This window comes from Triticum aestivum, chromosome 1D, assembly GCF_018294505.1.
Source record: "Triticum aestivum cultivar Chinese Spring chromosome 1D, IWGSC CS RefSeq v2.1, whole genome shotgun sequence".
Classification (NCBI taxonomy): Eukaryota; Viridiplantae; Streptophyta; class Magnoliopsida; order Poales; family Poaceae; genus Triticum; species Triticum aestivum.
In genome coordinates this window covers 325,450,520-325,464,801 of record NC_057796.1, presented here as the reverse complement: position 1 = coordinate 325,464,801, position 14,282 = coordinate 325,450,520, and positions in this window count along the sequence as shown.

The window sequence follows — 14,282 nt, the reverse complement described above, 5'->3', positions numbered from 1 at the left end:
TCCCTCCTCTCCGGTGAGCTCCTCCTCCCTCCTCTCCGGTGAGCTCCTCCTCCCTCCTCTCCTCCCATCCCCTCATGGTTTCTCCTTCCTCCTCTCCGATGCTCCGGTGAACTCCTCTCCGACGACCTCCTCCTCCTCTCCGACGATGTAGGCGAGCGCCTCTCCGGTGACCTCCTCCTCCTCCTCTCCGGCGAACTCCTCTCCGGCAAAAGAACACGGCAAAAGAACGTACAAGATCCAAAAATAGGAACAAAATTTGAAATAATATCGTGCAAAAAAACGAGCAAAAAATGGGCAAAAAAATCGCGATCCAGATCCAAATTCAAAATTCAAAAATAGCAATGGCGCACGGTGGGGGTCAGACGGTGCGCCACTACTATTTTCCCGCCTTCAAAATTCAAAAATACTAATGGCGCACCGTGGCCTACTAATGGCGCACCAGTGGCCTATACTAATGGCGCACCGTGGCCTATACTAATGGCGCACCAGTGATGCGCCATTAGTATACCAGATACTAATGGCGCACCACTGGTGCGCCATTAGTAAACAATACTAGTGGCGTGGTACTAGTGGCGCATCAGTAGTGCGCCATTAGTAGGCAAAACTGGTGCGCCACTAGTAGGCCTTTTCCTAGTAGTGTATGGAGTGGAGTAAGTGCATGCATGTGTCTACCCGGGGTGGAAGCACTGCATGCATGTGTGTACGCATTATTTCCTCTAGTAATAGACGCCGTGCTATAACTACCAATGCTATTTTTCAGGCCGATCACTAGTCACCTTGGTCCCAGAGATTTTCTCTTTTTCTGAAGCGTGCTCTATAAACAGTGACGGATGGAATAGTATGAGCGGATTCAAAGAAGAGCGTATTGATGGTTGCTTCTTCCGAGCAACTTACAGTGGGAAAGGTGGGGCTTTGTCAGGACCCCAATTCTAAGTCACACCGATCTAGCCGGTAACACGTCATATCACTTTGCGGCCTCACGCACGGTATTCCCACGGGTGTCGCCTTACCTGGCCCGGGACCATTTGCGCCTTTTGGCTCACGTATATGATAGTGTCGCTAGCATCCATATGACAGAGAACCCGGCTGACATGACTAGTCGTGAACCCAAAGTGGCACTAACTTACAGGGACAGGCATACATGAAACAACATCGAGCATGTCGATCAGCAGCGTGTGAATCCGGGCTATAGCAACTGGGCTAACAGGACTCCGCGAACCCGGGCTGTAGCAGGCTAGGCAGGACTCCGGATGTCACCACGTGACATTTCCCCGAAGGGACAGACACAGGAACGAAGTGAATCACATGCCGGCCAGTCTAAGTGTTCCGGAGCAGTAGTGCTGGGCTAGCAGGACTCCGGTAAACCGGGCTGTAGCGGACTACCATGGCTCGGTGGAAGCACTAGACTACATTTCCCCATATGAGAGGCTACCAAGGATAGACAACTAGGTTATCGGATCCCACACATGGCAATACATGTTACACGTACGCATAACATGCAAGTATGTGTTGTACAACATGGCATCACAACATAATGCAAATACATATAGATAAAGGCCCAGATGAGCCACATAGCAGTTATTACAAGCAGGGGTCACATGACCCATCATTCAGAGCATATAAGCAACGGAAGCATTACATGTCTGAGTACAGACAACTACAAAAGAAAAAGCTGAGAAGCCTGACTATCTACAAGACCCTTCCAAGGGTACAAGATCGTAGCTGAGGTAACAAGCTATTCGTCGAAGTCCATGCAGAACTACTACTGAGACAGAAGTCTCATATGCAAAAACATAAATTAAGCAACGTGAGTACAAAGGTACTCAGCAAAACTTACATCACATCCTATCATACATGCATTAGTATCAAGGAGGCAATGTGGGGTTCAGTTGCAGCAAGGCTGCTTTGACTCAGTGGCTAACCTATTCTACGACAACGAGTAACTTCTTTGAGGTAAGAAAGCGCACACGAGTCCACTAATCACCACCTCAATACACCACTATGGATTCATTCCCGTCTCACTACGAGAAGGCCATCCATAGCACTCACACTTGTCTTGAGCATTTTAGAGTATCCACTTTAAGTTGTCTATGTACCACGTAAGCATCCAAGAAGTACATAACCGCGGACCCGGCTATTCGAATAGATCATGTTAACCCTACGGGGGTGTACTTCTTCACACACGCTCTCGCCACTTACCGCCATGTATACGTGATGTATCTCGGCAACCTTCAAGCGGAAGCCTGGCGAGGGAGTCGGCCACAACCTAACTAACCACACAAGACTCTAGTCCAGGTTTATCGCCTATTCGTGTTTCATCTGCAAGGAGATCCGGCCGGGGTTTCACTCACGGCCCCAAACGATGTGTGCAGGGTTCCCAAGCCCACCTCGCCGGATGGATCTACGCTTGGTACACCGTGCCACTTGTGCCTAGTCTGTCCCAAGCCCACCTGGCCGGGTGCCACTTGGTATACTACTAACACTACCTACAAACACTAGAAACTAATTGCAACTCCTAGACAAAGATCAAGTTGTATAATAAGTCGAGAGAGCTTGGAGCGCCCGGAGCCCAATGTGTGGTGGTAGCTAGTCATTGGACAACGTACACAGAACTCAGTGCTTAAGGACAGTTCTAATGAGACAACCCACCATGTACTCCCACATGGCCTCTCACCGCTACCTTTACCAAAACGTGTTCACACGCTTAACTCTCAGCACCAGAACATATCGTAACACTCCAATCATTCCCAATGAATCAGACCTGACACAACTCTAAGCTATAGTAGGCATGGCATGGTAGGAACACAACATGGCTCGATCAACTCCTACACATGCCAGTGGGTTTCAACTATTTACTATGGCAATGACAGGTCATGCAGAGGAATGGGTTCAACTACCGCAGCAGAAAATGCAGAGGAATGGGTTCAACTACCGCAGCAGAAAGTAGCAGTTGGATCGCTGTTGTCCTAATGCAATAAAAGAGAGCAGGAGCGAAAGAGTGGGATTGTATCGGAATGAACAAGGGGGGTTTGCTTGCCTGGTAGATCAACAGGGGGGCAATGCTCCATAGACAGGTACTCTGGAGCACTCTCCGGAGCAGAACCTATCGAGAAGGAACGGTGTCGATAATCAATACACAAGCATATGCAACAATATGATGTATGAACATGGCATGAATATGTGATGTTCTTTGTGCTAATGCATCTAGCATTCAACTTGGAAGAGGTCCATTTGAACCAAGAATTCAAATGCAACTCCAAGTTAAGTCTTTATAAATGCCATTTATATGTTTTCACCTATACAGCAAGTATATGTTGGTTTATCATGAATGAAACTGGTACAGATGGATGGATTGAATTTTGTTGATAATTTTTCATATATAAATTATTTCAATCTGACCTACGGTTGAATTTATATGAATTTTAGAAGTTTTGCTAATTTTCTGGAATTACCTGACTCAATAAAATCCAGGAAATGAATAACTACGTCAGCATGACGTCATCACTACATCAGCGAGTCAACGTGGCTGTCCAGGTCAAATCTGATGTGTGGGGTCCACACGTCCGTGTCATAGTTAGTTAACAGAGTTAATTAGTTGTTAAACTAACCCTAAACAAAAAATTAGCAGGGCCGGGCCCCACATGTCACTGACCCACACGGGTCAAAGCTAGGTCAACAGGGGGGTAGACCCGGTCAATCCCGCCGGCGTTTAGCCGCCGGCGAGGCCGAACGCGGTGGAGGGGCTCGGGATCGTCGCTCCGGCGACCATTTGGGCAGCGGAGACCACGGGCGAGGAGCCAGCGCTCGTACGCGTCATCTGGAGCAGGTGGGAGAGACAGGGATGGCCGGAGCTCGCCGGAACGGAGCTCGGGGCGGCGGCCGGAGCATGGCCAAGTGTGCGCGCATCGCTGCGGTGCACGACAGGGGCTGCGGTTGGCGGAGTGGGCTTGCTGGGGGGCTCCTGAGCGTGTTAGCGTGCGCGTGCGCGAGCTGCGGTGACCAGGACGACGGCGGCGACATGAACGGCGGCGAGGTGCTACGGCCAGGGTGGCAGACGGGGCTACAGCGTGCGAACGGCTAAACAGAGAGAGGGGAACGGAGCAGAAGCTTACAACGATCTCGATGGGCTTGACGGCGAGCTCGGGGACGCGCTGAGATCGACGGGGCGGCGATGGGGATCCACGGCGGCCGGAGATGAAGACGACGGTGATGGAGGTGCTCCAGGCCTCCTGGGGCGCGTGGCTCGACGAAGAGGACGAGGAAGACGCGGCGAAGCTTCTGAGCTTGTCGGAGAGCCGAGGCCGTGGCGGTGGGCGCGGCAACGGTGGTGCTCGGGCATCGTGCGAGAGAGCGAGGGAGAGGAGGGGAATGGGCACGGGAGAGTGAGAGGGGTACAGGGCGGCGCGTGGCGTCACCCGGGGCATCCAGAGCGACGAGGGGAAGGACAGGCAGGCAGGAGGTGGACGGACGCGTGCGTGCGCGCCGCGGGCACACGTCCCTGTCCTCTTGGCGCGGTGGAGACGACGACTAGCACTGGCCAGTCGGCAGGCTGGCCTGTTGGACTACTAGGCTGCCAGGTAAGAAGCCCAGGTAAGGTTCCCCTACCCTCTTTCTTTCTACTTTGTTTTGTTTTCTATTTTCTGACATTTGTTTCTGCTTAAAAATAATACTAAACTAATTTATTTCCTTATGCCAATTTTTGTAGGAGCTAATGGTATTATTCCATAGCTCCTCAACAACTAGCGTAATTTTTGGACATATATTATATATATAACATAGATATATCCAATGCAAATAATTATGCATTAATTCCAAATGGCCAAAATAAATATTTATGAGCTCCTAAAAATATTTGTTAGAATTTTACCTCTGACCAATATTTTCAGAGAGCAACATGAACATTTTCTTGGACCTTTTTGGAGCAATTTTTATCTGGGTTATTTCCAGAAATAATTTCTGAGGGTTTCACAAATCCCCATTTCAAATTTAAATGAAATTTAAACATGATGCACACATGAAGGCTAGCCTAGGTCATACCAGAACTAGGGATGTGACAACTCGCCTGTCAGGACCCCGATTCTAAGTCACACCGATCTAGCCGGTAACACGTCATATCACTTTGCGGCCTCACGCACGGTATTCCCACGGGTGTCGCCTTACCTGGCCCGGGACCGTTTGCGCCTTTTGGCTCACGTATATGATAGTGTCGCTAGCATCCATATGACAGAGAACCCGGGACGACATGACTAGTCGTTAACCCAAAGTGGCACTAACTTACGGGGACATGCATACATGAAACAACATCGAGCATGTCGGTCAGCAGCGTGTGAATCCGGGCTGTAGCAACTGGGCTAACAGGACTCCGGGAACCCGGGCTGTAGTAGGCTAGGCAGGACTCCGGATGTCACCGCGTGACATTTCCCCAAAGGGACAGACACAGGAACGAAGTGAATCACATGCCGGCCAGTCTAAGTGTTCCGGAGCAGTAGTGCTGGGCTAGCAGGACTCCGGTAAACCGGGCTGTAGCGGACTACCATGGCTCGGTGGAAGCACTAGACTACATTTCCCCATAAGAGAGGCTACCAAGGATAGACAACTAGGTTGTCGGATCCCACAAATAGCAATACACGTTACACATACGCATAACATGCAAGTATGTGTTGTACAACATGGCATCACAACATAACACAAACTCATATAGATAAAGGCCCAGAAGAGCCACATAGCAATAATTACAAGCAGGGGTCACATGACCCATCATTCAGAGCATACAAGCAACGGAAGCATTACATGTCTGAGTACAGACAACTACAAAAGAAAAAGCTGAGAAGCCTGACTATTTACAAGACCCTCCCAAGGGTACAAGATCGTAGCTGAGGTAACAAGCTATTCGTCGAAGTCCATGTAGAACTACTACTGAGACAGAAGTCTCATCTGCAAAAACATAAATTAAGAAACGTGAGTACAAAGGTACTCAGCAAGACTTACATCAGATCCTATTAGACATGCATTAGTATCAAGGAGGCAATGTGGGGTTCAGTTGCAGCAAGCCAGCTTTGACTCAGTGGCTAACCTATTCTACGACTACGAGTAACTTCTTTGAGGTAAGAAAGCGCACACGAGTCCACTAATCACCACCTCAATACACCATTATGGATTCATTCCCGTCTCACTACGAGAAGGCCATCCATAGCACTCACACTTGCCTTGAGCATTTTAGAGTATCCACTTTAAGTTGTCTATGTACCACGTAAGCATCCAAGAAGTCCATAACCACGGACCCGGCTATTCGAATAGATCATGTTAACCCTGCAGGGGTGTACTTCTTCACACACGCTCTCGCCACTTACCGCCATGTACACTTCATGTATCTCGGCAACCTTCAACCGGAAGCCTGGCGAGGGAGTCGGCCACGACCTAACTAACCACACAAGACTCTAGTCCAGGTTTATCACCTATTCGTGTTCCATCCGCAAGGAGATCCGGTCGGGGTTTCACTCACGGCCCCAAATGATGTGTGCAGGGTTCCCAAGCCCACCTCGCCGGATGGATCTACGATCGGTACACCGTGCCATTTGTGCCTAGTCTGTCCCAAGCCCACCTGGCCGGGTGCCACTTGGTAGACTACAAACACTACCTACAAACACTAGAAACTAATTGCAACTCCTGGACAGAGATCAAGTTGGTTAATAAGTCGAGAGAGCTTCGAGCGCCCGGAGCCCAATGTGTGGTAGTAGCTGGTCATTGCACAACATACACAGAACTCAGTGCTTAAGGACGGTTCCAGTGAGACAACCCACCATGTACTCCTACATGGCCTCTCACCGCTACCTTTACCAAAACGTGTTCACACGCGTAACTCTCAGCACTAGAACATATCGTAACACTCCAATTCATTCCCAATGAATCAGACCTGACACAACTCTAAGCAATAGCAGGCATGGCATGGTAGGAACAGAACATGGCTCAATCAACTCCTACACATCCTAGTGGGTTTCAACTATTTACTGTGGCAATGACAGGTCATGCAGAGGAATGGGTTCAACTACCGCAGCATAAAGTAGCAGTTGGATCGCTGTTGTCCTAATCCAATAAAAGAGAGCATGAGCGAGAGAGTGGGATTGTATCGGAATGAACAAGGGGGGTTTGCTTGCCTGGTAGATCAACAGGGGGGCACTGCTCCACAGATAGGTACTCTGGAGCACTCTTCGGAGCAGAAGCTATCGAGAAGGAACGGTGTCGACAATCAATACACAAGGATATGCAACAATATGATGTATGAACATGGCATGAATATGTGATGTTGTTTGTGCTAATGCATCTAGCATTCAACTTGGAAGAGGTCCATTAGAACCAAGAATTCAAATGCAACTCCAAGTTAAGTCTTTATAAATGCCATTTATATGTTTTCACCTATACAGCAAGTATAAGTTGGTTTATCATGCATGAAACTGGTACAGATGGATAGATTGAATTTTTCTGATAATTTTTCATATATAAATTATTTCAATCTGAGCTACGGTTGAATTTATATGAATTTTAGAAGTTTTGCTAATTTTCTGGAATTTCCCGACTAAATAAAATCCAAGAAATGAATAACTGCGTCAGCATGACGTCATCACTACGTCAGCGAGTCAACGTGGCTGTCCAGGTCAAATCTGACGTGTGGGGTCCACACTTCCGTGTAATAGTTAGTTAACAGAGTTAATTAGTTGTTAAACTAATGCTAAACTAAAAATTAGCAGCGCCGGGCCCGACATGTCGCTGACCCACACGGGTCAAAGCTGGGTCAACAGGGGGGGTTAGACCTCATCAATCCCACTGGCGTTTAACCGCCGGCGAGGCCGAACGCAGCGGAGGGTCTCGTGATCGTCGCTCCGGCGACCATTTGGGCGGCGGAGACCATTGGCGAGGAGCCAGCGCTCGTATGCATCATCTGGAGAAGGTGGGAGAGGCAGGGACGGCCGGAGCTCACCGGAGCGGAGCTCGGGGCGGCGGCCGGAGCACGGCCAAGTGTGCGTGCATCGCTGCGCTGTACGGCAGGGGCTGCGGTTGGCGAAGTGGGCTTGCTCGGGGGGGCGCTGAGCGTGTTGGCCTGCACGGGCGCGAGCTGCGGTCGCCAAGACAACGACGGCGACATGAACGGCGGCAAGGTGCTACGGCCAGGGTGGCAGACGGGGCTACAGCGTGCGAACGGCTAAACAGAGAGAGGGGAACGGAGCAGAAGCTCACAACGATCTCGATGGGCTTGACGGCGAGTTCGGGGACGCGCTGAGGGCGACGGGGCAGCGATAGGGATCCACGGCGGCCGGAGATGAAGACGACGGTGATGGAGGCGATCCAGGCCTCCTGGGGCGAGTGGCTCGACAGAGGGGACAAGGAAGACGCGGCGAATCTTCTGAGCTTGTCGGAGAGGCGAGGCCGTGGCGGTGGGCCCGACAACGGCGTGCGGCGGCGACGGTGCTACTCGGGTGTCGCGCGAGAGAGCGAGGGAGAGGAGGGGAATGGGCACGGGAGAGTGAGAGGGGTATAGGGCGGCGCGTGGCGTGGCGTCGCGCGGGGCATCCAGAGCGACGAGGGGAAGGACAGGCAGGCAGGAGGTGGCCGGACGCGTGCGTGCGCGCCGCGGGCACCCGTCCCTGTCCTCCTGGCGCGGTGGAGACGACGACTGGCACTGGCAAGTCGGTTGGGCCGGCCTGTTGCGCCACTGGGCTACCAGGTAAGAAGCCCAGGTAAGTTTCCCCTACCCTCTTTCTTTCTACTTTGTTTTGTTTTCTATTTTCTTACATTTGTTTCTGCTTAAAAATAATACTAAACTAATTTATTTCCTTATGCCAATTTTTGTAGGAGCTAATGGTATTATTTCAGAGCTCCTCAACAACTAGCATAATTTTTGGACATATATTATATATATAACATATATATATCCAATGCAAATAATTATGCATTAATTCCAAATGGCCAAAATAAATATTTATGAGCTCCTAAAAATATTTGTTAGAATTTTACCTATGACCAATATTTTCAGAGAGCAACATGAACATTTTCTTGGACCTCTTTGGAGCAATTTTTATCTGGGTTATTTCCAGAAATAATTTTTGAGGGTTTCACAAATCCCCATTTCAAATTAAATGAAATTTAAACATGATGCACACATCAAGGCTAGCCTAGGTCATACCAGAACTAGGGATGTGACAGGCTTATGATTTGACTGCTCATTACTCACTATTAATGCGGCACAACGACCGGTCTGAGTCTCCCATGCGGCTGTGCACTACCCCCTCGGTTCTTAAATATACTCCGGAGTATTTGTCTTTCTAGAGATTTCAACGAGTGACTACTCAAATATTTTTCTTTTTAAAGATTCAAATGGACTACTACATACGGATGTATATAGACATATTTCAGAGTGCAGATTCACTCATTTTGCTCCGTATGTAGTCACTTGTTGAAATCACTAGAAAGACAAATATTTATGAACCGAGGGAGTACACATACGAAGCAAAATGAGTGAATCTACACTCTAAAATATGCCCATTTGAAATTTGTAAAAAGACAAATATTTAGGAACGAAGGATTATAATTTTGTGCATGGCACATGGACCCGGATGCCGAAGAGGCTTCTGGCAATGCTATCAAGCTTCCAGCATTTCTTTACATAATTGACGTACTATACAAATAATTTTCCAGTGACATGAAATTGTACAATGGTGTGAGCTTTCAGCTTTTGTTTCGTGTGTCTTGCCATCGATGCTCTTTCGGAAACAACAAAAAACTAACTTCCTTGCTAATCAGAGCTAATATTTACATCACAACTGAAGACAAAGTTGTGAGACGGTGTTAAATTAAAATTGATCCATGCTTTCACTGGCAGCAACGTCCCCCCAGCTCTGTCTAAATCAACAAGACATGTTGGGAAAAAAAGTAGTTGTCTGGAGCATGCAACATTCCGATCATTTTGTGCAGTTCCACTAAAATAGAGCTGAGCGTCCCTGTTCCAAAGATATTAAGTGTGATTACGATAATAGAGGACTATTGATGAAACAATAAACACACAAATAGAAGCCGGTCACCTTTGCAGTCTCTCTTAAGACTAACTAGTTGGAGAAGATTAGGCTCGGAGTTGGATGAGGAGGATAGAGCAAAACCAATCTCCCTTTGTGCAGTCGCAATGAAATGTAGAGACGTTGCCCGTGTGACATTTTGGCAGAACTGCACACAAAACACTCTTAAGAAAAATGTGATTTGTGCAGTTCACCAAAAGGTCGCAAGAGCAACAAGGTGAAATGGATAGCCCTGTTTGCAAAAAGGAGGTAGAAAGGAAACAATTACTGGCCAATAACAGTTGATGACACATGCGACGACAAAAAAGAAGCATATTCCTTGTCCTAAGGGAAGATAACAACACGGTTGTGTTTGTCTAAAACGGTGTGAGGACGAGATTGCAATATGGAAAGTATGCCGGACGAGCTACGTTTTGGGCAAAGAACTATGCAAGATCCACATGCAGCGACGTGGGAAGAAGGGCAGTGGAGCAAGGCCGGAGGGGATACCTGGAGATCGTCGGGATGTAACTAGGTGAGTGGCGGCGGGCGGAATCTGCCCATACTGCGGCAGCGAGCAGGTGGCGTAGGCCCTACCACGTCGGAGCTTGGTCAGAGAGAACCGCGTGTACCGCAGATTGGGACGTGTTGCCTCGGCGCCGTCGAATGGAGAAACGATGCACGTCCTCCCTTTCCGCCGGCGGACAGGATGCGGCCGGATCAGTGACCAACGGTGAGATAGAGAGAGGCCACCGCAGCCTTGTGTGAGATACTCTGAAGAGAGAGAAACCAGGCAGGCAGGCTCCATTGTATATAGTGGAGCATACTACCTTTTTCTCCATAAAAATCGTTTTATATTCTGTGTACGTGCCATTGAGCTATATTACTTTATTTAAAAATAACGCGCCAACGCATCAAGTCAAACTTTTTTCGTGCACGCATGGTAGACGTCCTTCGTAGGTAAACAACCGCTACACGCGTTCAAATTAGCACGTGGGCTGCCATTTCGTAGAGAAATGAGCTCCACCGTGTACCCGCGCGGGGTGGCTGGGCACGAAGCATGAGTACGTGCATGGTGCACCTATTCTCTTCTTGTATACGTACACCACCTACGTGGGGTTGTGTGAGAGAGATACAAACGTAGAGAGATATAGTGTGTGGGTTCGTGAGAGTTTTTTTTGGGGGGGGGTGGGGTCAATCAAAAAATGTAACATATGCAATGTGTGTGAAATAGAGTCCTGGATATATCATATATATAGAGGGGGCGATCCACGAGAAGAGAGTGGAGGTATCATCGGCTTGAGGTGTCCATAGAATTAAGAGAGGGATGATGTGTGTGTGCGCGCGCACATGATCGATAAAGAGTGCCATCGAATTTGTGTGTGCTCACGTCAAAGATATAGAGTGGCTGGCCTACTGGAATGTGAGAGGGGACAGGTGCAGTTTGTCTCTGTGGCATGGATACCTACCTATATCGCTCGACTATCGGTGTGTGGTGGGGGGGAGGGAGCCCTAATTAACTATAGAGGTACAATGGGTGGTATATGTGTGGAGGAGGAGAGAGGCCTACCTCATGTATTAAGGGAGATCGATCTACCTCATGTATTAAGGGAGATCGATTGGGATCCATGCATATGTGTAGGAGAGGAATAAGGTTGGCAGAGAGACAGAGCTAGAGTGTTGGAGGGGGTGGTAGTGGAGTTGCTTCTAAAAATGGTAGGATAGGCTTGCTAGACAACTGGAGGGCACGCCTGCAATATCAATAAGAGAGGGGATGGCTGCCTGTCTGTGCACGTGCGTGTGAGAGACGGGTTAGGAGGCATGCACGAATGATGAGGGGGGGCGATATGGATGTGGTAAGCAGACATAACTACATAGGAAGATCAATCGTCCTTTGTCAGAGAAAGGAGAAACATAACTTGTGAGGTACGTCGATCGATGCGGGGGGGAATATTTAAAGTCGACCTAGGTATATGTTGGGAGATTGATCGGTATACATGCATGTGTGTGTTAGAAGCAAATGAGGCACAGGGAGAAGGATAGAGAGAGAGGGATGCATCTAGGAGGTGGTGCGAGAGTCATACTATATCGAGGGGGAGAAGTGTGCGAGTACGAGATCGATGAGAAGAGTGGTGGGAGTGAGGCATGGACGGTGATAAGAGAAGAGGGGAAGCTTGTGTTTTGTGCTAGGCACACCTGGCTAGAGAGGCATATCGATCGATGTGTGCCGTAACGAAGGAGCTGGGAGGCCTACACACACCGTGGGTGAATGAACTAAAGTGAAAAGACGAATTTGCGCGATGGAGCTAGAGAATGCTGAGGGAGGGTTAGAGGGATGCGGGCGTCTGCATGCACGAGAGAAAGTTAGCGCTAGCTAGCTACAAAGATAATAGGATTGTGTGGGTGTAAAAGACGAATGGAGATCATACTTCATTATAAAAAGCGAATTCCGATATTTGAAGAATTTATCATAGTGTTTTAAACCGACACATGTGTGAATATATATAACGGTGATACACATGGTGTGGTTATGAACATGTTATACTACATATAATATATTTTATTTCTACTCTTATAAAAAACGGAGTTGTTGATGATGGTGCCATCCTTCAATATAGGCCGTCTGATTTATATCTGACGGATAGGAAGGAAACTATGGCAATTTTCAAAAAAGATACCCACACCCCTCACCATATTTGCAAATTAGGCCTCCCCTTGATCATGTTGACGTTCTGTGGAACGCATGTGCATCTTGCTAGTACTACGTATAACATATAGAACATTGATCATAATTTGGGCTAATGTGTGGCTTTTGCAGCTCAGGTCTAAATACTTGTCATAATGTAGGGGGCGGGGCACTATACTATGTGTGATAAACACAGTGTACACGTATGGAACATGGTTTAGATTATGAATATATAGTTAGTACATCAAATGTACTATTATTTGGAATCAACATCAAGTGTATTCAAAAAATAGAATTCAAGTTCATGTAGTACACATAGTTCATATCTATCTCTATAGTAATCATGTGGTGTGTTATTAAGGTAATACACAAATGATGGTTGAAGTTGGCAACAATCATGATTGTAGATTTGTTATTGAAATAGAGAAACGAATTCAAATTCAGTTCGAATTGCAGCGGTAGTATAGACATTTGGAATGCACTAAAATGTTGGTATGAGTAGGTTACATGCATTATACAGCAAGCGAAAAAATTTAATTGGACATAACATGGATTCATACTACCGAATAGCATTTAATTGCACTAAATTGTTGGTATGAGTAGCTTTAAATAGCATTTTTATAGTAAAACCGGGCAAGACTCTCTCTTTGTGTGGTGTGAATAGTTTTAATTTTTTCGTTTTCTTTTTGGTTGAGGGAAGTGCGGATTGATTTGGTACGTACAAGTACAATATTACACGTTAGGCTTGTCCCTAAAATTCAACCCGCGCCTTGTTATATCCCAAAAATTCAGATATCGTGCTCCCAAAACTGGCGCCTTCACAACCCGCGTCTTGCTATCCCGAAATTACAACGCGCGCGAAAACTCCCTCCAGCTGCCAAATCCCGACACGCGAAATCCCCCTTCTAACCCTGAGCCAAAAGGGCCGCTAGTTCAAATCGGTGCGGGGTACTTTTGTAACACACCCTACATTTTGGACAAGCGCGTCCCTAAGTCATGGTTCACCCCCTCCCATCGCCTCCTTTTTGCCATTCGAAATCCCAGGCTGCCATAACCTCTCCGCTCCAGCCGCGAAACCCCACCCTCCTCCATCCGCCACCTCACCGCTGCCCAGCCGGAGCCTCTTCCCCGACGACGTCGTCCACCGCAACAGCTCGACGTCCCTCGTCCACCTCCCTGGATGAGGATCCGTCGTCCATCTCGTCGTCCCGCCGGTTCAGCCGCCCCGTCCTCCACCTCCAAGGAGCTGCTCCGACGATCGCCTCATCTATCGCGGCTGCTCCATCCCCACAGCGCCGCCTTAACCTGCTCCACCGGAACCGCAGCATCCTCACCGACTCCTCGGACGAAGCCGAGGCCTACTCGACGCCACCAGAGGTTGTACACTCATCGCATCGCACCTTCTCCTTAGCTCGACCTCCCGGCGCCGACGGTGCTCCATCCCGCACCCCCATGGAGCGGCTACCTTGAAGCCGGCGCCGCGGGCGACATCTCCACGGCGGCTCTCCCCAAGTGTGAGGCCCCTTCAGCGGCAGCATCCATACCAGCCGGAT